We start from the raw sequence: 23,435 nt of genomic DNA on the forward strand, positions 1-23,435 counted from the left end.
CCTTATGGGAAACACAGTAGACGGTAAGAATGCACTTTTCTCAAGCAGAGTGTTTTTCTCGCATGGCCCACTAGGGTTCAATTAAACTTCCTAAACGGATGAATCACGTTCAGTTTCAAGTTTTAGCACCAAGTGTTTATTCACGCTAAGAACACCACTCTTGTGCTATTCCGGCCATACGCAGTGCAAATAGCATTTGGGTCAGTTCCCAGCAAGTACAGTGTATGGGACTGAAGAGAAGCTCCTGTATTACTTAGTTTCCAATACTGAGTTGAACTAAATATGCACGGTTTGTGTAGTAAGCACAGTGTTTTTGCTCTGAGCTAGCTCACTGTACTGGCCCTATAGGAAACACAGTAGAGAGCAAGAATGCACTTTTCTCAAAAGCAGAGTGTTTTTCTTGCATGGCCCACAAGGGTTCAAATAAACTTCCTAAACGGAGTTGAATCATGTTCAGTTTCAAGTTCTAGCACCAAGTGTTAATTCAGGCTAAGAACACCACTCTTGTACTATTCTGGCCATACACAATACAAATAGCATTGGCGTCTGTTCCGAGCAAGTACAGTTATGGGACTGAAGAGAAGCTAATGTTTTACGTAGTTTGCAGTACTGAGTTGAACTAGACATGCCACATTTGTGTAGGAAGCACAGTTCTTTTGTTCTGAGCTAGATCACTATACTGGCGCTCTAGGAAACACAGTAGAGTTTAAGAATGCCCATTTCTCAGAAGAAGAGTGTTTTTCTTGCATGGCACACTAGGGTTCATTAACGTTCCTAAACAATGTTGAATCACTTTCAGTTTCAAGTTCTAGCAGCAAGTGTTCATTCAGGTCAAGAATACCACTCTTGTGCTATTCTGGCCATACACAGTGCAAATAGCATTCGGGTCTCTTCCCAGCAAGTACAGTTTATGGGACTGAAGAGAAGCTCCTGTTTTTCTTAGTTTCCAATACTGAGTCGAACTTGATATGCCCCGTTTGTGGAGTAAGCACAGTTCTTTTGTTGTGAGCCAACTCACTGTACTGGCACTATAGGAAACACAGTAGAGTGCAAGAATGCCCCTTTCTCAAAAGCAGAGTGTTTTCCTTGCATGGCTCACTAGGGTTCAATTAAACTTCCTTAACGGACTTGAATCATGTTCAGTTTCAAGTTCTAGCACCAAGTGTTCATTCAGGCTAAGAACACCACTCTTGTGCTATTCTGGCCATACACAGTGCACATAACATTCGTGTCTGTTCCCAGCAAGTAGAGTGTATGGCACAGAGGAGAAGCTCCTGTTTTACTTAGTTTCCAATGCTGAGATGAACTAGATATGCCCCGTTTGTGTAGGAAGCACAGTTCTTTGTTCTGAGGTAGCTCACTGTACTGGCCCTACAGGAAACTCAGTAGAGTGCAGGAATGCCGATTTCTCAAAAGCAGAGTGTTTTTCTTGCATGGCCCACAAGGGTGCAAACAAACTTCCTAAACGGTGTTGAATCATGTTCAGTTTCAAGTTCTAGCACCAAGTGTTTATTCAGGCTAAGAACACCACTCTTGTACTATTCTGGCCATACACAATACAAATAGCATTGGCGTCTGTTCTGAGCAAGTACAGTTATGGGACTGAAGAGAAGCTAATGTTTTACGTAGTTTGCAATACTGAGTTGAACAAGACATGACACATTTGGGTAGGAAGCACAGTTCTTTTGTTCTGAGCTAGATCACTGTACTGGCGCTCTAGGAAACACAGTAGAGTGCATGAATGTCCATTTCTCAGAAGAAGAGTGTTTTTCTTGCATTGCACACTAGGGTTCATTAAATTTCCTAAACAAAGTTCAATCACTTACTGTTTCAAGTTCTAGCAGCAAGTGTTCATTCAGGTCAAGAATACCACTCTTGTCCTATTCTGGCCATACACAGTGCAAATAGCATTCACGTCTGTTCCCAGCAAGTACAGTGTATGGGACTGAAGAAAAGCTCCTGTTTTTCTTAGTTTCCAATACTGAGTCGAACTAGATATGCCCCGTTTGTGTAGAAAGCACAGTTCTTTTGTTGTGGGCCAACACACTGTACTGGCCCGATAGGAAACACAGTAGAGTGCAAGAATGCCCGTTTCTCAAAAGCAGAGTGTTTTCCTTGCATGGCTCACTATGGTTCAATTAAACTTCCTTAACGGACTTGAATCATGTTCAGTTTCAAGTTTTAGGACCAAGTGTTCATTCATGCTAAGAATACCACTCTTGTGGTATTCGGGCCATAAACAGTGCAAATAGCATTTGGGTCTGTTCCCAGCAAGTACATTGCTGGGACTGAGGAGAATCTCCTGTTTTCCTTAGTTTCAAAAACTGAGTTTAACTAGATATGCCCAGTTTGTTTGGGAAGCACAGTTCTTTTGTTCTGAGCTAGCTCACTGTACTGGGCATATAGGAAACACGCTAGAGTGCAAGAATGTCCGTTTTCAAAGCAGAGTGTTTTTCTTGCATGACACACTAGGGTTCAATTACACTTCCTAAACGGAGTTGAATCACGTTCAGTTTCAAGTTCTAGCACAAAGTGTTCATTCAGGTTAAGGACACCACTCTTGTGCTATTCTGCCAATACTCAGTACAAATAGCATTCGCGTCTGTTCCCAGCAAGTACAGTGTATGGGTCTGAAGAGAAGCTCCTCTTTCACTTTGTTTCCAATAATGAGTTGAATTAGATATGCCCCGTTTGTGTAGGAAGCACAATTCTTTTGCTCTAGGCTAGCTTACAGTACTAGCCCTATAGGAAATACAGTAGAGTGCAAGAATGCCCGTTTCTCAAAAGCAGAGTGTTTTTCTTGCATGGCACACTAGGGTACAATTAATCTTCCTAAACAGAGTTGAATCACGTTCAGTTTCAATTTCTAGCAGCAAGTGTACATTCACATTAAGAACAACACTCTTGTGATACTCTGGCCATACCCAGTGCAAATAGCATTTGCGTCTGTTCCCAGCAAGTACAGTGTATGGGACTGAAGAGAGGCTCCTGTTTTACTTAGTTTCCAATACTGAGTTGAACTATGAAGCCCCGTTTGTGTAGGAATCACAGTTCTTTTTTTCTGAGCTAGCTCACTGTCCTGGCCTTATCGGAAACACAGTAGACGGTAAGAATGCACTTTTCTCAAGCAGAGTGTTTTTCTTGCATGGCCCACTAGGGTTCAATTAAACTTCCTAAATGGACTGAATCACGTTCAGTTTCAAGTTTTAGCACCAAGTGTTCATTCATGCTAAGAATACCACTCTTGTGCTATTCTGGCCATAAACAGTGCAAATAGCATTTGGGTCTGTTCCCAGCAAGTACATTGCTGGGACTGAGGAGAATCTCCTGTTTTCCTTAGTTTCAAAAACTGAGCTTAACTAGATATGCCCAGTTTGTTTGGGAAGCACAGTTCTTTTGTTCTGAGCTAGCTCACTGTACTGGGCATATAGGAAACACGCTAGAGTGCAAGAATGTCCGTTTTCAAAAGCAGAGTGTTTTTCTTGCCTGGCCCAATAGGGTTCAAATAAACTTCCTAAACGTAGTTGAATCAAGTTCAGTTTCAAGTTCTAGGAGGAAGTGTACATTCACGTTAAGAACACCTCTCTTGTGCTACACTGGCCATACCCAGTGCAAATAGCATTCGCGTCTGTTCCCAGCAAGTACAGTGTATGGGACTGAAGAGAAGCTCCTGTTTTACTTAGTTTCCAATACTGAGTTGAACTATATAGCCGCGTTTGTGTTGGAAGCACAGTTCTTTTGTTCTGAGCTAGCTCACTGTACTGGCCTTATAGGAAACACAGTAGAGTGCAAGAATGCACGTTTCTCAAAAGCAGAGTGTTTTTCTTGCATGACACACTAGGGTTCAATTACACTTCCTAAACGGAGTTGAATCACGTTCAGTTTCAAGTTCTAGCAGCAAGTGTTCATTCAGGCAAAGAAAACCACCCTTGTCTATTATGGCCAAACATAGTGCAAATAGCTTTCGCGACTGTTCCCAGCAAGTACAGTGTATGGGACTGAAGAGAAGTTCCAGTTTTACTTAATTTCCAATACTGACTTGAACTAGATATGCCACGTTTGAGTAGGAAGCACAGTTCTTTTGTTCTGAGCTAGCTGACTGTACTGGCCCTTTAGGAAAGTCAGTAGAGTGCAAGAAGGCCCGTTTCTCAAAAGCAGAGTGTTTTTCTTGCATGGCCCACTAGGGATTAATTAAACTTCCTAAACGGACTGAATCACTTTCAGTTTCAAGTTCTAGCAGCAAGTGTTTATTCAGGCTAAGCACACCACTCTTGTGCTATTCTGTCCATACACAGTACAAAGAGGATTCGCGTCTGTTCCCAGCAAGTACAGAGTATTGGATTGAAGAGAAGCTCCTGTTTTATTTAGTTTCCAATACTGACTTGAACTCAATATGCCCCGTTTGTGTAGGAAGCACAGTTCTTTTTTTTTTGAGCTAGCCAACTGTACTGGCCCTATAGGAAAAACAGTAGAGTGCAAGAATGCCCATTTCTCAAAAGCAGAGTGTTTTTCTGTATGGCCCACTGGTGTTCAAATAAAGTTCCTAAACGGAGTTGAATCACGTTCAGTTTCAAGTTCTAGCAGCAAGTGTTCATTCAGGCTAAGAATAGTACTCTTGTGCTTTTCTGACCAAACACAATGCAAATAGCATTCCTGTCTGTTACAAGCAAGTACAGTGTATGGGACTGAAGAGAAGCTCCTGTTTTACTTAGTTACCAATACCGAGTTGAACTAGACATGCCTCGTTTGTGTTGAGGCACAGTTCTTTTGTTCTGCGCTAGCTCACTGTACTGACCCTATAGGAAACACAGTAGAGTACAAGAATGCCTGTTTATCAAAAGCAGAGTGTTTTTCTTGCATGGCACACTAGGGTTCAATTAAACTTCCTAAACGGAGTTGAATATTGTTCAGTTTCAAGTTCTAGCAGCAAGAGTTCATTCAGGCTAAGAACAACACTCTTGTGCTATTCTGGCCATACACAGTGCAAATAGCATTCGATGTGTTCCCAGCAAGTACAAGGTATGGGACTGAAGAGAAGCTCCTGTTTTACTTATTTTCCAATACTTGGTTGAACTAAATATGCCCCCTTTGTGGAGGAAGCACAGTTCTCTTGTTCGGAGCTAGCTCACTGTACTGGCCTATAGGAATCACAGTAGAGTGCAAGAATGCCCGTTTCTCAAAAGCAGAGTGTTTTCCTTGCATGGGCAAAAAGGGTTAATTTAAACTTCCTTAACGGCTTTGAATTACGTTCAGTTTCTAGTGCTAGCAGCAAGTGTTGATTCAGGCCTAGACCACCAGTCTTGTGCTATTCTGGCCATACACATTGGAAATAGCATTCGCGTCTGTTCCCAGCAAGTACAGTGAATGCGACTGAAGAGAAGCTCCCGTTTTACTTAGTTTCCAATACTGAGTTGAACTAGATATGCCACGTTTGTGTAGGAAGAGCTGTTCTTTTGTTCTGTGGTAGCTCACTGTACTGGCCCTATAGGAAACACAGTAGAGTGCAAGAATGCCCGTTTCTCAAAAGCAGAGTGTTTTCCTTGCAATGACCACTGGGGTTCAATTAAACTTCATAAACGGATTTGAATCATGTTCAGATTTAAGTTCTAGGAGTAAGTGTTCATTCAGGCTAAGAACACAACTCTTGTGCTATTCTGGCCATACACAGTGCAAATAGCATTCTTGACTGTTCCCAGCAAGTACAGTGTATTGGATTGAAGAGAAGCTCCTGTTTTACTTTGTTTCCAATACTGAATTGTACTAGGTATGCCCTGATTGTGTGGGACGCACAGTTCTTTTGTTCTGAGCTAGCTTACTGTACTGGCCCTATAGAAAACACAGTACAGTGCAAGAATGCCAGTTTCTCAAAACCAGAGTGTTTTTCTTGCATGGCACACTAGGGTTCAGTTAAACTTCCTAAAAGGAGTTGAATCACGTTCAGTTTCAAGTTTTAGCACCAAGTGTTCATTCATGCTAAGAATACCACTCTTGTGCTATTCTGGCCATACACAGTGGAAATAGCATTCGCGTCTGTTCCCAGCAAGTACAGTGAATGCGACTGAAGAGAAGCTCCCGTTTTACTTAGTTTACAATACTGAGTTGAACTAGATATGCCACGTTTGTGTAGGAAGCGCTGTTCTTTTGTTCTGTGGTAGCTCACTGTACTGGCCCTATAGGAAACACAGTAGAGTGCAAGAATGCCCGTTTCTCAAAAGCAGAGTGTTTTCCTTGCATGGCCCACTGGGGTTCAATTAAACTTCATAAACGGATTTGAATCATGTTCAGATTCAAGTTCTAGGAGCAAGTGTTCATTCAGGCTAAGAACACAACTCTTGTGCTATTCTGGCCATACACAGTGCAAATAGCATTCTTGACTGTTACCAGCAAGTACAGTGTATTGGATTGAAGAGAAGCTCCTGTTTTACTTTGTTTCCAATACTGAATTGTACTAGGTATGCCTTGATTGTGTGGGACGCACAGTTCTTTTTTTTTTTTTTTTTTTTTTGGTTTTTTGAGACAGGGTTTCTCTGTGTAGCTTTGCGCCTTTCCTGGAACTCACTCGGTAGCCCAGGCTGGCCTCGAACTCACAGAGATCCACCTGCCTCTGCCTCCCGAGTGCTGGGATTAAAGGCGTGCGCCACCACCGCCTGGCCCGCACAGTTCTTTTGTTCTGAGCTAGCTTACTGTACTGGCCCTATAGAAAACACAGTAGAGTGCAAGAATGCCAGTTTCTCAAAACCAGAGTGTTTTTCTTGCATGGCACACTAGGGTTCAATTAAACTTCCTAAAAGGAGTTGAATCACGTTCAGTTTCAAGTTCTAGCACAAAGTGTTCATTCAGGTTAAGGACACCAATCTTGTGCTATTCTGCCCATACTCAGTACAAATAGCATTCGCGTCTGTTCCCAGCAAGTACAGTGTATGGGTCTGAAGAGAAGCTCCTCTTTCACTTTGTTTCCAATAATGAGTTGAATTAGATATGCCCCGTTTGTGTAGGAAGCACAATTCTTTTGCTCTAGGCTAGCTCACTGTACTAGCCCTATAGGAAATACAGTAGAGTGCAAGAAGGCCCGTTTCTCAAAAGCAGAGTGTTTTTCTTGCATGGCACACTAGGGTACAATTAATCTTCCTAAACGGAGTTGAATCACGTTCAGTTTCAATTTCTAGCAGCAAGTGTACATTCACATTAAGAACACCACTCTTGTGATACTCTGGCCATACCCAGTGCAAATAGCATTTGCGTCTGTTCCCAGCAAGTACAGTGTATGGGACTGAAGAGAAGCTCCTGTTTTACTTAGTTTCCAATACTGAGTTGAACTATGAAGCCCCGTTTGTGTAGGAATCACAGTTCTTTTTTTCTGAGCTAGCTCACTGTCCTGGCCTTATCGGAAACACAGTAGACGGTAAGAATGCACTTTTCTCAAGCAGAGTGTTTTTCTTGCATGGCCCACTAGGTATCAATTAAACTTCCTAAACGGACTGAATCACGTTCAGTTTCAAGTTTTAGCACCAAGTGTTCATTCATGCTAAGAATACCACTCTTGTGCTATTCTGGCCATAAACAGTGCAAATAGCATTTGGGTCTGTTCCCAGCAAGTACATTGCTGGGACTGAGGAGAATCTCCTGTTTTCCTTAGTTTCAAAAACTGAGTTTAACTAGATATGCCCAGTTTGTTTGGGAAGCACAGTTCTTTTGTTCTGAGCTAGCTCACTGTACTGGGCATATAGGAAACACGCTAGAGTGCAAGAATGTCCGTTTTCAAAAGCAGAGTGTTTTTCTTGCATGACACACTAGGGTTCAATTACACTTCCTAAACGTAGTTGAATCAAGTTCAGTTTCAAGTTCTAGCAGCAAGTGTTCATTCAGGCAAAGAAAACCACCCTTGTCTATTATGGCCAAACATATTGTAAATAGCTTTCGCTACTGTTCCCAGCAAGTACAGTGTATGGGACTGAAGTGAAGTTCCAGTTTTACTTAATTTCCAATACTGACTTGAACTAGATATGCCACGTTTGAGTAGGAAGCACAGTTCTTTTGTTCTGAGCTAGCTGACTGTACTGGCCCTTTAGGAAAGTCAGTAGAGTGCAAGAAGGCCCGTTTCTCAAAAGCAGAGTGTTTTTCTTGCATGGCCCACTAGGGATTAATTAAACTTCCTAAACGGACTGAATCACTTTCAGTTTCAAGTTCTAGCAGCAAGTGTTTATTCAGGCTAAGCACACCACTCTTGTGCTATTCTGTCCATACACAGTACAAAGAGGATTCGCGTCTGTTCCCAGCAAGTACAGAGTATTGGATTGAAGAGAAGCTCCTGTTTTATTTAGTTTCCAATACTGACTTGAACTCGATATGCCCCGTTTGTGTAGGAAGCACAGTTCTTTTTTTTTTTGAGCTAGCCAACTGTACTGGCCCTATAGGAAAAACAGTAGAGTGCAAGAATGCCCATTTCTCAAAAGCAGAGTGTTTTTCTGTATGGCCCACTGGTGTTCAAATAAAGTTCCTAAACGGAGTTGAATCACGTTCAGTTTCAAGTTCTAGCAGCAAGTGTTCATTCAGGCTAAGAATAGTACTCTTGTGCTTTTCTGACCAAACACAAAGCAAATAGCATTCCAGTCTGTTACGAGCAAGTACAGTGTATGGGACTGAAGAGAAGCTCCTGTTTTACTTAGTTACCAATACCGAGTTGAACTAGATATGCCTCGTTTGTGTTGAAGCACAGTTCTTTTGTTCTGCGCTAGCTCACTGTACTGACCCTATAGGAAACACAGTAGAGTACAAGAATGCCTGTTTATCAAAAGCAGAGTGTTTTTCTTGCATGGCACACTAGGGTTCAATTAAACTTCCTAAACGGAGTTGAATATTGTTCAGTTTCAAGTTCTAGCAGCAAGAGTTCATTCAGGCTAAGAACAACACTCTTGTGCTATTCTGGCCATACACAGTGCAAATAGCATTCGGGTCTGTTCCCAGCAAGTACAGTGTATCGGACTTTAGAGAAGCTCCTGTTTTACTTAGTTCCCAATACTGAGTTGAACTAGATATGCCACGTTTGTGTAGGAAGCACAGTTCTTTTGTTGTGAACTAGCTCACTGTACTGGCCCTATAGGAAAAAACGAAGAGTGCATGAATGCCCGTTTCTCAAAAGCAGAGTGTTTTTCTTGCAATGCACACTAGGATTCTATTAAACTTCCTAAACGAATTTGAATCACGTTGAGTTTCTAGTTTTAGCTCCAAGTGATCATTCAGGATAAGAACACAACTCTTGTCCTATTCTGGTCATACACAGTGCACATAGCATTCGCGTCTGTTCTCAGCATGTACAGTATATGACACTGACGAGAAGCTCTTGTTTTAATTAGTTTCCAATCCTGAGTTGAACTAGATATGCCCCGTTTATGTACGAAGCACAGTTCTTTTGTTGTGAGCTAGCTCACTCTTCTGGACCATAGGAAACACAGTAGAGTGCAAGAATGCCCGTTTCTCAAAAACAGAGTGTTTTTCTTGAATGGCACACTAGGGTTGAATTAAACTTCCTAAACGGAGTTGAATCAGTTTCAGTTTCAAGTTCTAGCAGCAAGTGTTCATTCACTTTAAGAACACCGCTCTTTTGCTATTCCGGCCATACACAGTGCTAATAGCATTCGCGTCTGTTCCCAGCAAGTACAGTGTATGGGACAGAAGTGAAGCTCCTGTTTACTCATTTTCCAATACTGAGTTGAAATAGATATACCCCGTTTGTATAGGAAGCACAGTTCCTTTTTTCTGAGCTAGCTCACTGTACTGGCACAATAGGAAACACAGTAGAGTGCAAGAATGCCCGTTTCTCAAAAGCAGATTGTTTTTCTTGCATGGTACACTAGGGTTCAATTAAACTTCCTAAACGGAGTTGTAACACGTTCAGTTTCAAATTCTATCAGCAAGTGTTCATTCAGGCTAACAACACCACTCTGGTCTACTCTGGACTTACACTGTCCAAATTGCATGCGAGTTTGTTCCCAGCAAGTATAGTGTATGGGACAGAAGAGAAGCTCCTGTTTTACTTAGTTTCCAATACTGAGTTGAACTAGATATGCCACGTTTGTGTAGAAAGCACAGTTCTTTTGTTTTGAGCTAGCTCACTATACTGGCCCTATAGGAAACACAGTAGAGTGCCAGAATGCCCGTTTCTCAAAAGCAGAGTGTTATTCATGCATCTCACACTAGGGTTCCATTAAACTTCCTAAACGGAGTTGAATCACGTTCAGTTTTAAGTTTTAGCACCAAATGTTTATTCACGCTAAGAACACCACTCTTGTGCTATTCTGGCCATACACAGTGCAAATAGCATTCGATGTGTTCCCAGCAAGTACAAGGTATGGGACTGAAGAGAAGCTCCTGTTTTACTTATTTTCCAATACTTGGTTGAACTAAATATGCCCCCTTTGTGGAGGAAGCACAGTTCTCTTGTTCGGAGCTAGCTCACTGTACTGGCCTATAGGAATCACATTAGAGTGCAAGAATGCCCGTTTCTCAAAAGCAGAGTGTTTTTCTTGCATGGGCAAAAAGGGTTAATTTAAACTTCCTTAACGGCTTTGAATCACGTTCAGTTTCTAGTGCTAGCAGCAAGTGTTGATTCAGGCCTAGACCACCAGTCTTGTGCTATTCTGGCCATACACATTGGAAATAGCATTCGCGTCTGTTCCCAGCAAGTACAGTGAATGCGACTGAAGAGAAGCTCCCGTTTTACTTAGTTTCCAATACTGAGTTGAACTAGATATGCCACGTTTGTGTAGGAAGAGCTGTTCTTTTGTTCTGTGGTAGCTCACTGTACTGGCCCTATAGGAAACACAGTAGAGTGCAAGAATGCCCGTTTCTCAAAAGCAGAGTGTTTTCCTTGCATGGACCACTGGGGTTCAATTAAACTTCATAAACGGATTTGAATCATGTTCAGATTCAAGTTCTAGGAGTAAGTGTTCATTCAGGCTAAGAACACAACTCTTGTGCTATTCTGGCCATACACAGTGCAAATAGCATTCTTGACTGTTCCCAGCAAATACAGTGTATTGGATTGAAGAGAAGCTCCTGTTTTACTTTGTTTCCAATACTGAATTGTACTAGGTATGCCCTGATTGTGTGGGACGCACAGTTCTTTTGTTCTGAGCTAGCTTACTGTACTGGCCCTATAGAAAACACAGTAGAGTGCAAGAATGCCAGTTTCTCAAAACCAGAGTGTTTTTCTTGCATGGCACACTAGGGTTCAATTAAACTTCCTAAAAGGAGTTGAATCACGTTCAGTTTCAAGTTCTAGCACAAAGTGTTCATTCAGGTTAAGGACACCAATCTTGTGCTATTCTGCCCATACTCAGTACAAATAGCATTCGCGTCTGTTCCCAGCAAGTACAGTGTATGGGTCTGAAGAGAAGCTCCTCTTTCACTTTGTTTCCAATAATGAGTTGAATTAGATATGCCCCGTTTGTGTAGGAAGCACAATTCTTTTGCTCTAGGCTAGCTCACTGTACTAGCCCTATAGGAAATACAGTAGAGTGCAAGAAGGCCCGTTTCTCAAAAGCAGAGTGTTTTTCTTGCATGGCACACTAGGGTACAATTAATCTTCCTAAACGGAGTTGAATCACGTTCAGTTTCAATTTCTAGCAGCAAGTGTACATTCACATTAAGAACACCACTCTTGTGCTACTCTGGCCATACCCAGTGCAAATAGCATTTGCGTCTGTTCCCAGCAAGTACAGTGTATGGGACTGAAGAGAAGCTCCTGTTTTACTTAGTTTCCAATACTGAGTTGAACTATGAAGCCCCGTTTGTGTAGGAATCACAGTTCTTTTTTTCTGAGCTAGCTCACTGTCCTGGCCTTATCGGAAACACAGTAGACGGTAAGAATGCACTTTTCTCAAGCAGAGTGTTTTTCTTGCATGGCCCACTAGGTATCAATTAAACTTCCTAAACGGACTGAATCACGTTCAGTTTCAAGTTTTAGCACCAAGTGTTCATTCATGCTAAGAATACCACTCTTGTGCTATTCTGGCCATAAACAGTGCAAATAGCATTTGGGTCTGTTCCCAGCAAGTACATTGCTGGGACTGAGGAGAATCTCCTGTTTTCCTTAGTTTCAAAAACTGAGTTTAACTAGATATGCCCAGTTTGTTTGGGAAGCACAGTTCTTTTGTTCTGAGCTAGCTCACTGTACTGGGCATATAGGAAACACGCTAGAGTGCAAGAATGTCCGTTTTCAAAAGCAGAGTGTTTTTCTTGCATGACACACTAGGGTTCAATTACACTTCCTAAACGTAGTTGAATCAAGTTCAGTTTCAAGTTCTAGCAGCAAGTGTTCATTCAGGCAAAGAAAACCACCCTTGTCTATTATGGCCAAACATATTGTAAATAGCTTTCGCTACTGTTCCCAGCAAGTACAGTGTATGGGACTGAAGTGAAGTTCCAGTTTTACTTAATTTCCAATACTGACTTGAACTAGATATGCCACGTTTGAGTAGGAAGCACAGTTCTTTTGTTCTGAGCTAGCTGACTGTACTGGCCCTTTAGGAAAGTCAGTAGAGTGCAAGAAGGCCCGTTTCTCAAAAGCAGAGTGTTTTTCTTGCATGGCCCACTAGGGATTAATTAAACTTCCTAAACGGACTGAATCACTTTCAGTTTCAAGTTCTAGCAGCAAGTGTTTATTCAGGCTAAGCACACCACTCTTGTGCTATTCTGTCCATACACAGTACAAAGAGGATTCGCGTCTGTTCCCAGCAAGTACAGAGTATTGGATTGAAGAGAAGCTCCTGTTTTATTTAGTTTCCAATACTGACTTGAACTCGATATGCCCCGTTTGTGTAGGAAGCACAGTTCTTTTTTTTTTTGAGCTAGCCAACTGTACTGGCCCTATAGGAAAAACAGTAGAGTGCAAGAATGCCCATTTCTCAAAAGCAGAGTGTTTTTCTGTATGGCCCACTGGTGTTCAAATAAAGTTCCTAAACGGAGTTGAATCACGTTCAGTTTCAAGTTCTAGCAGCAAGTGTTCATTCAGGCTAAGAATAGTACTCTTGTGCTTTTCTGACCAAACACAAAGCAAATAGCATTCCAGTCTGTTACGAGCAAGTACAGTGTATGGGACTGAAGAGAAGCTCCTGTTTTACTTAGTTACCAATACCGAGTTGAACTAGATATGCCTCGTTTGTGTTGAAGCACAGTTCTTTTGTTCTGCGCTAGCTCACTGTACTGACCCTATAGGAAACACAGTAGAGTACAAGAATGCCTGTTTATCAAAAGCAGAGTGTTTTTCTTGCATGGCACACTAGGGTTCAATTAAACTTCCTAAACGGAGTTGAATATTGTTCAGTTTCAAGTTCTAGCAGCAAGAGTTCATTCAGGCTAAGAACAACACTCTTGTGCTATTCTGGCCATACACAGTGCAAATAGCATTCGGGTCTGTTCCCAGCAAGTACAGTGTATCGGACTTTAGAGAAGCTCCTGTTTTACTTAGTTCCCAATACTGAGTTGAACTAGATATGCCACGTTTGTGTAGGAAGCACAGTTCTTTTGTTGTGAACTAGCTCACTGTACTGGCCCTATAGGAAAAAACGAAGAGTGCATGAATGCCCGTTTCTCAAAAGCAGAGTGTTTTTCTTGCAATGCACACTAGGATTCTATTAAACTTCCTAAACGAATTTGAATCACGTTGAGTTTCTAGTTTTAGCTCCAAGTGATCATTCAGGATAAGAACACAACTCTTGTCCTATTCTGGTCATACACAGTGCACATAGCATTCGCGTCTGTTCTCAGCATGTACAGTATATGACACTGACGAGAAGCTCTTGTTTTAATTAGTTTCCAATCCTGAGTTGAACTAGATATGCCCCGTTTATGTACGAAGCACAGTTCTTTTGTTGTGAGCTAGCTCACTCTTCTGGACCATAGGAAACACAGTAGAGTGCAAGAATGCCCGTTTCTCAAAAACAGAGTGTTTTTCTTGAATGGCACACTAGGGTTGAATTAAACTTCCTAAACGGAGTTGAATCAGTTTCAGTTTCAAGTTCTAGCAGCAAGTGTTCATTCACTTTAAGAACACCGCTCTTTTGCTATTCCGGCCATACACAGTGCTAATAGCATTCGCGTCTGTTCCCAGCAAGTACAGTGTATGGGACAGAAGTGAAGCTCCTGTTTACTCATTTTCCAATACTGAGTTGAAATAGATATACCCCGTTTGTATAGGAAGCACAGTTCCTTTTTTCTGAGCTAGCTCACTGTACTGGCACAATAGGAAACACAGTAGAGTGCAAGAATGCCCGTTTCTCAAAAGCAGATTGTTTTTCTTGCATGGTACACTAGGGTTCAATTAAACTTCCTAAACGGAGTTGTAACACGTTCAGTTTCAAATTCTATCAGCAAGTGTTCATTCAGGCTAACAACACCACTCTGGTCTACTCTGGACTTACACTGTCCAAATTGCATGCGAGTTTGTTCCCAGCAAGTATAGTGTATGGGACAGAAGAGAAGCTCCTGTTTTACTTAGTTTCCAATACTGAGTTGAACTAGATATGCCACGTTTGTGTAGAAAGCACAGTTCTTTTGTTTTGAGCTAGCTCACTATACTGGCCCTATAGGAAACACAGTAGAGTGCCAGAATGCCCGTTTCTCAAAAGCAGAGTGTTATTCATGCATCTCACACTAGGGTTCCATTAAACTTCCTAAACGGAGTTGAATCACGTTCAGTTTTAAGTTTTAGCACCAAATGTTTATTCACGCTAAGAACACCACTCTTGTGCTATTCTGGCCATACACAGTGCAAATAGCATTCGATGTGTTCCCAGCAAGTACAAGGTATGGGACTGAAGAGAAGCTCCTGTTTTACTTATTTTCCAATACTTGGTTGAACTAAATATGCCCCCTTTGTGGAGGAAGCACAGTTCTCTTGTTCGGAGCTAGCTCACTGTACTGGCCTATAGGAATCACATTAGAGTGCAAGAATGCCCGTTTCTCAAAAGCAGAGTGTTTTTCTTGCATGGGCAAAAAGGGTTAATTTAAACTTCCTTAACGGCTTTGAATCACGTTCAGTTTCTAGTGCTAGCAGCAAGTGTTGATTCAGGCCTAGACCACCAGTCTTGTGCTATTCTGGCCATACACATTGGAAATAGCATTCGCGTCTGTTCCCAGCAAGTACAGTGAATGCGACTGAAGAGAAGCTCCCGTTTTACTTAGTTTCCAATACTGAGTTGAACTAGATATGCCACGTTTGTGTAGGAAGAGCTGTTCTTTTGTTCTGTGGTAGCTCACTGTACTGGCCCTATAGGAAACACAGTAGAGTGCAAGAATGCCCGTTTCTCAAAAGCAGAGTGTTTTCCTTGCATGGACCACTGGGGTTCAATTAAACTTCATAAACGGATTTGAATCATGTTCAGATTCAAGTTCTAGGAGTAAGTGTTCATTCAGGCTAAGAACACAACTCTTGTGCTATTCTGGCCATACACAGTGCAAATAGCATTCTTGACTGTTCCCAGCAAATACAGTGTATTGGATTGAAGAGAAGCTCCTGTTTTACTTTGTTTCCAATACTGAATTGTACTAGGTATGCCCTGATTGTGTGGGACGCACAGTTCTTTTGTTCTGAGCTAGCTTACTGTACTGGCCCTATAGAAAACACAGTAGAGTGCAAGAATGCCAGTTTCTCAAAACCAGAGTGTTTTTCTTGCATGGCACACTAGGGTTCAATTAAACTTCCTAAAAGGAGTTGAATCACGTTCAGTTTCAAGTTCTAGCACAAAGTGTTCATTCAGGTTAAGGACACCAATCTTGTGCTATTCTGCCCATACTCAGTACAAATAGCATTCGCGTCTGTTCCCAGCAAGTACAGTGTATGGGTCTGAAGAGAAGCTCCTCTTTCACTTTGTTTCCAATAATGAGTTGAATTAGATATGCCCCGTTTGTGTAGGAAGCACAATTCTTTTGCTCTAGGCTAGCTCACTGTACTAGCCCTATAGGAAATACAGTAGAGTGCAAGAAGGCCCGTTTCTCAAAAGCAGAGTGTTTTTCTTGCATGGCACACTAGGGTACAATTAATCTTCCTAAACGGAGTTGAATCACGTTCAGTTTCAATTTCTAGCAGCAAGTGTACATTCACATTAAGAACACCACTCTTGTGCTACTCTGGCCATACCCAGTGCAAATAGCATTTGCGTCTGTTCCCAGCAAGTACAGTGTATGGGACTGAAGAGAAGCTCCTGTTTTACTTAGTTTCCAATACTGAGTTGAACTATGAAGCCCCGTTTGTGTAGGAATCACAGTTCTTTTTTTCTGAGCTAGCTCACTGTCCTGGCCTTATCGGAAACACAGTAGACGGTAAGAATGCACTTTTCTCAAGCAGAGTGTTTTTCTTGCATGGCCCACTAGGTATCAATTAAACTTCCTAAACGGACTGAATCACGTTCAGTTTCAAGTTTTAGCACCAAGTGTTCATTCATGCTAAGAATACCACTCTTGTGCTATTCTGGCCATAAACAGTGCAAATAGCATTTGGGTCTGTTCCCAGCAAGTACATTGCTGGGACTGAGGAGAATCTCCTGTTTTCCTTAGTTTCAAAAACTGAGTTTAACTAGATATGCCCAGTTTGTTTGGGAAGCACAGTTCTTTTGTTCTGAGCTAGCTCACTGTACTGGGCATATAGGAAACACGCTAGAGTGCAAGAATGTCCGTTTTCAAAAGCAGAGTGTTTTTCTTGCATGACACACTAGGGTTCAATTACACTTCCTAAACGTAGTTGAATCAAGTTCAGTTTCAAGTTCTAGCAGCAAGTGTTCATTCAGGCAAAGAAAACCACCCTTGTCTATTATGGCCAAACATATTGCAAATAGCTTTCGCTACTGTTCCCAGCAAGTACAGTGTATGGGACTGAAGTGAAGTTCCAGTTTTACTTAATTTCCAATACTGACTTGAACTAGATATGCCACGTTTGAGTAGGAAGCACAGTTCTTTTGTTCTGAGCTAGCTGACTGTACTGGCCCTTTAGGAAAGTCAGTAGAGTGCAAGAAGGCCCGTTTCTCAAAAGCAGAGTGTTTTTCTTGCATGGCCCACTAGGGATTAATTAAACTTCCTAAACGGACTGAATCACTTTCAGTTTCAAGTTCTAGCAGCAAGTGTTTATTCAGGCTAAGCACACCACTCTTGTGCTATTCTGTCCATACACAGTACAAAGAGGATTCGCGTCTGTTCCCAGCAAGTACAGAGTATTGGATTGAAGAGAAGCTCCTGTTTTATTTAGTTTCCAATACTGACTTGAACTCGATATGCCCCGTTTGTGTAGGAAGCACAGTTCTTTTTTTTTTTTGAGCTAGCCAACTGTACTGGCCCTATAGGAAAAACAGTAGAGTGCAAGAATGCCCATTTCTCAAAAGCAGAGTGTTTTTCTGTATGGCCCACTGGTGTTCAAATAAAGTTCCTAAACGGAGTTGAATCACGTTCAGTTTCAAGTTCTAGCAGCAAGTGTTCATTCAGGCTAAGAATAGTACTCTTGTGCTTTTCTGACCAAACACAAAGCAAATAGCATTCCAGTCTGTTACGAGCAAGTACAGTGTATGGGACTGAAGAGAAGCTCCTGTTTTACTTAGTTACCAATACCGAGTTGAACTAGATATGCCTCGTTTGTGTTGAAGCACAGTTCTTTTGTTCTGCGCTAGCTCACTGTACTGACCCTATAGGAAACACAGTAGAGTACAAGAATGCCTGTTTATCAAAAGCAGAGTGTTTTTCTTGCATGGCACACTAGGGTTCAATTAAACTTCCTAAACGGAGTTGAATATTGTTCAGTTTCAAGTTCTAGCAGCAAGAGTTCATTCAGGCTAAGAACAACACTCTTGTGCTATTCTGGCCATACACAGTGCAAATAGCATTCGGGTCTGTTCCCAGCAAGTACAGTGTATCGGACTTTAGAGAAGCTCCTGTTTTACTTAGTTCCCAATACTGAGTTGAACTAGATATGCCACGTTTGTGTAGGAAGCACAGTTCTTTTGTTGTGAACTAGCTCACTGTACTGGCCCTATAGGAAAAAACGAAGAGTGCATGAATGCCCGTTTCTCAAAAGCAGAGTGTTTTTCTTGCAATGCACACTAGGATTCTATTAAACTTCCTAAACGAATTTGAATCACGTTGAGTTTCTAGTTTTAGCTCCAAGTGATCATTCAGGATAAGAACACAACTCTTGTCCTATTCTGGTCATACACAGTGCACATAGCATTCGCGTCTGTTCTCAGCATGTACAGTATATGACACTGACGAGAAGCTCTTGTTTTAATTAGTTTCCAATCCTGAGTTGAACTAGATATGCCCCGTTTATGTACGAAGCACAGTTCTTTTGTTGTGAGCTAGCTCACTCTTCTGGACCATAGGAAACACAGTAGAGTGCAAGAATGCCCGTTTCTCAAAAACAGAGTGTTTTTCTTGAATGGCACACTAGGGTTGAATTAAACTTCCTAAACGGAGTTGAATCAGTTTCAGTTTCAAGTTCTAGCAGCAAGTGTTCATTCACTTTAAGAACACCGCTCTTTTGCTATTCCGGCCATACACAGTGCTAATAGCATTCGCGTCTGTTCCCAGCAAGTACAGTGTATGGGACAGAAGTGAAGCTCCTGTTTACTCATTTTCCAATACTGAGTTGAAATAGATATACCCCGTTTGTATAGGAAGCACAGTTCCTTTTTTCTGAGCTAGCTCACTGTACTGGCACAATAGGAAACACAGTAGAGTGCAAGAATGCCCGTTTCTCAAAAGCAGATTGTTTTTCTTGCATGGTACACTAGGGTTCAATTAAACTTCCTAAACGGAGTTGTAACACGTTCAGTTTCAAATTCTATCAGCAAGTGTTCATTCAGGCTAACAACACCACTCTGGTCTACTCTGGACTTACACTGTCCAAATTGCATGCGAGTTTGTTCCCAGCAAGTATAGTGTATGGGACAGAAGAGAAGCTCCTGTTTTACTTAGTTTCCAATACTGAGTTGAACTAGATATGCCACGTTTGTGTAGAAAGCACAGTTCTTTTGTTTTGAGCTAGCTCACTATACTGGCCCTATAGGAAACACAGTAGAGTGCCAGAATGCCCGTTTCTCAAAAGCAGAGTGTTATTCATGCATCTCACACTAGGGTTCCATTAAACTTCCTAAACGGAGTTGAATCACGTTCAGTTTTAAGTTTTAGCACCAAATGTTTATTCACGCTAAGAACACCACTCTTGTGCTATTCTGGCCATACACAGTGCAAATAGCATTCGATGTGTTCCCAGCAAGTACAAGGTATGGGACTGAAGAGAAGCTCCTGTTTTACTTATTTTCCAATACTTGGTTGAACTAAATATGCCCCCTTTGTGGAGGAAGCACAGTTCTCTTGTTCGGAGCTAGCTCACTGTACTGGCCTATAGGAATCACATTAGAGTGCAAGAATGCCCGTTTCTCAAAAGCAGAGTGTTTTTCTTGCATGGGCAAAAAGGGTTAATTTAAACTTCCTTAACGGCTTTGAATCACGTTCAGTTTCTAGTGCTAGCAGCAAGTGTTGATTCAGGCCTAGACCACCAGTCTTGTGCTATTCTGGCCATACACATTGGAAATAGCATTCGCGTCTGTTCCCAGCAAGTACAGTGAATGCGACTGAAGAGAAGCTCCCGTTTTACTTAGTTTCCAATACTGAGTTGAACTAGATATGCCACGTTTGTGTAGGAAGAGCTGTTCTTTTGTTCTGTGGTAGCTCACTGTACTGGCCCTATAGGAAACACAGTAGAGTGCAAGAATGCCCGTTTCTCAAAAGCAGAGTGTTTTCCTTGCATGGACCACTGGGGTTCAATTAAACTTCATAAACGGATTTGAATCATGTTCAGATTCAAGTTCTAGGAGTAAGTGTTCATTCAGGCTAAGAACACAACTCTTGTGCTATTCTGGCCATACACAGTGCAAATAGCATTCTTGACTGTTCCCAGCAAATACAGTGTATTGGATTGAAGAGAAGCTCCTGTTTTACTTTGTTTCCAATACTGAATTGTACTAGGTATGCCCTGATTGTGTGGGACGCACAGTTCTTTTGTTCTGAGCTAGCTTACTGTACTGGCCCTATAGAAAACACAGTAGAGTGCAAGAATGCCAGTTTCTCAAAACCAGAGTGTTTTTCTTGCATGGCACACTAGGGTTCAATTAAACTTCCTAAAAGGAGTTGAATCACGTTCAGTTTCAAGTTCTAGCACAAAGTGTTCATTCAGGTTAAGGACACCAATCTTGTGCTATTCTGCCCATACTCAGTACAAATAGCATTCGCGTCTGTTCCCAGCAAGTACAGTGTATGGGTCTGAAGAGAAGCTCCTCTTTCACTTTGTTTCCAATAATGAGTTGAATTAGATATGCCCCGTTTGTGTAGGAAGCACAATTCTTTTGCTCTAGGCTAGCTCACTGTACTAGCCCTATAGGAAATACAGTAGAGTGCAAGAAGGCCCGTTTCTCAAAAGCAGAGTGTTTTTCTTGCATGGCACACTAGGGTACAATTAATCTTCCTAAACGGAGTTGAATCACGTTCAGTTTCAATTTCTAGCAGCAAGTGTACATTCACATTAAGAACACCACTCTTGTGCTACTCTGGCCATACCCAGTGCAAATAGCATTTGCGTCTGTTCCCAGCAAGTACAGTGTATGGGACTGAAGAGAAGCTCCTGTTTTACTTAGTTTCCAATACTGAGTTGAACTATGAAGCCCCGTTTGTGTAGGAATCACAGTTCTTTTTTTCTGAGCTAGCTCACTGTCCTGGCCTTATCGGAAACACAGTAGACGGTAAGAATGCACTTTTCTCAAGCAGAGTGTTTTTCTTGCATGGCCCACTAGGTATCAATTAAACTTCCTAAACGGACTGAATCACGTTCAGTTTCAAGTTTTAGCACCAAGTGTTCATTCATGCTAAGAATACCACTCTTGTGCTATTCTGGCCATAAACAGTGCAAATAGCATTTGGGTCTGTTCCCAGCAAGTACATTGCTGGGACTGAGGAGAATCTCCTGTTTTCCTTAGTTTCAAAAACTGAGTTTAACTAGATATGCCCAGTTTGTTTGGGAAGCACAGTTCTTTTGTTCTGAGCTAGCTCACTGTACTGGGCATATAGGAAACACGCTAGAGTGCAAGAATGTCCGTTTTCAAAAGCAGAGTGTTTTTCTTGCATGACACACTAGGGTTCAATTACACTTCCTAAACGTAGTTGAATCAAGTTCAGTTTCAAGTTCTAGCAGCAAGTGTTCATTCAGGCAAAGAAAACCACCCTTGTCTATTATGGCCAAACATATTGTAAATAGCTTTCGCTACTGTTCCCAGCAAGTACAGTGTATGGGACTGAAGTGAAGTTCCAGTTTTACTTAATTTCCAATACTGACTTGAACTAGATATGCCACGTTTGAGTAGGAAGCACAGTTCTTTTGTTCTGAGCTAGCTGACTGTACTGGCCCTTTAGGAAAGTCAGTAGAGTGCAAGAAGGCCCGTTTCTCAAAAGCAGAGTGTTTTTCTTGCATGGCCCACTAGGGATTAATTAAACTTCCTAAACGGACTGAATCACTTTCAGTTTCAAGTTCTAGCAGCAAGTGTTTATTCAGGCTAAGCACACCACTCTTGTGCTATTCTGTCCATACACAGTACAAAGAGGATTCGCGTCTGTTCCCAGCAAGTACAGAGTATTGGATTGAAGAGAAGCTCCTGTTTTATTTAGTTTCCAATACTGACTTGAACTCGATATGCCCCGTTTGTGTAGGAAGCACAGTTCTTTTTTTTTTGAGCTAGCCAACTGTACTGGCCCTATAGGAAAAACAGTAGAGTGCAAGAATGCCCATTTCTCAAAAGCAGAGTGTTTTTCTGTATGGCCCACTGGTGTTCAAATAAAGTTCCTAAACGGAGTTGAATCACGTTCAGTTTCAAGTTCTAGCAGCAAGTGTTCATTCAGGCTAAGAATAGTACTCTTGTGCTTTTCTGACCAAACACAAAGCAAATAGCATTCCAGTCTGTTACGAGCAAGTACAGTGTATGGGACTGAAGAGAAGCTCCTGTTTTACTTAGTTACCAATACCGAGTTGAACTAGATATGCCTCGTTTGTGTTGAAGCACAGTTCTTTTGTTCTGCGCTAGCTCACTGTACTGACCCTATAGGAAACACAGTAGAGTACAAGAATGCCTGTTTATCAAAAGCAGAGTGTTTTTCTTGCATGGCACACTAGGGTTCAATTAAACTTCCTAAACGGAGTTGAATATTGTTCAGTTTCAAGTTCTAGCAGCAAGAGTTCATTCAGGCTAAGAACAACACTCTTGTGCTATTCTGGCCATACACAGTGCAAATAGCATTCGGGTCTGTTCCCAGCAAGTACAGTGTATCGGACTTTAGAGAAGCTCCTGTTTTACTTAGTTCCCAATACTGAGTTGAACTAGATATGCCACGTTTGTGTAGGAAGCACAGTTCTTTTGTTGTGAACTAGCTCACTGTACTGGCCCTATAGGAAAAAACGAAGAGTGCATGAATGCCCGTTTCTCAAAAGCAGAGTGTTTTTCTTGCAATGCACACTAGGATTCTATTAAACTTCCTAAACGAATTTGAATCACGTTGAGTTTCTAGTTTTAGCTCCAAGTGATCATTCAGGATAAGAACACAACTCTTGTCCTATTCTGGTCATACACAGTGCACATAGCATTCGCGTCTGTTCTCAGCATGTACAGTATATGACACTGACGAGAAGCTCTTGTTTTAATTAGTTTCCAATCCTGAGTTGAACTAGATATGCCCCGTTTATGTACGAAGCACAGTTCTTTTGTTGTGAGCTAGCTCACTCTTCTGGACCATAGGAAACACAGTAGAGTGCAAGAATGCCCGTTTCTCAAAACAGAGTGTTTTTCTTGAATGGCACACTAGGGTTGAATTAAACTTCCTAAACGGAGTTGAATCAGTTTCAGTTTCAAGTTCTAGCAGCAAGTGTTCATTCACTTTAAGAACACCGCTCTTTTGCTATTCCGGCCATACACAGTGCTAATAGCATTCGCGTCTGTTCCCAGCAAGTACAGTGTATGGGACAGAAGTGAAGCTCCTGTTTACTCATTTTCCAATACTGAGTTGAAATAGATATACCCCGTTTGTATAGGAAGCACAGTTCCTTTTTTCTGAGCTAGCTCACTGTACTGGCACAATAGGAAACACAGTAGAGTGCAAGAATGCCCGTTTCTCAAAAGCAGATTGTTTTTCTTGCATGGTACACTAGGGTTCAATTAAACTTCCTAAACGGAGTTGTAACACGTTCAGTTTCAAATTCTATCAGCAAGTGTTCATTCAGGCTAACAACACCACTCTGGTCTACTCTGGACTTACACTGTCCAAATTGCATGCGAGTTTGTTCCCAGCAAGTATAGTGTATGGGACAGAAGAGAAGCTCCTGTTTTACTTAGTTTCCAATACTGAGTTGAACT

Source organism: Peromyscus maniculatus, chromosome 22 (genome assembly GCF_049852395.1).
Source record: "Peromyscus maniculatus bairdii isolate BWxNUB_F1_BW_parent chromosome 22, HU_Pman_BW_mat_3.1, whole genome shotgun sequence".
NCBI classification, from domain to species: domain Eukaryota; kingdom Metazoa; phylum Chordata; class Mammalia; order Rodentia; family Cricetidae; genus Peromyscus; species Peromyscus maniculatus.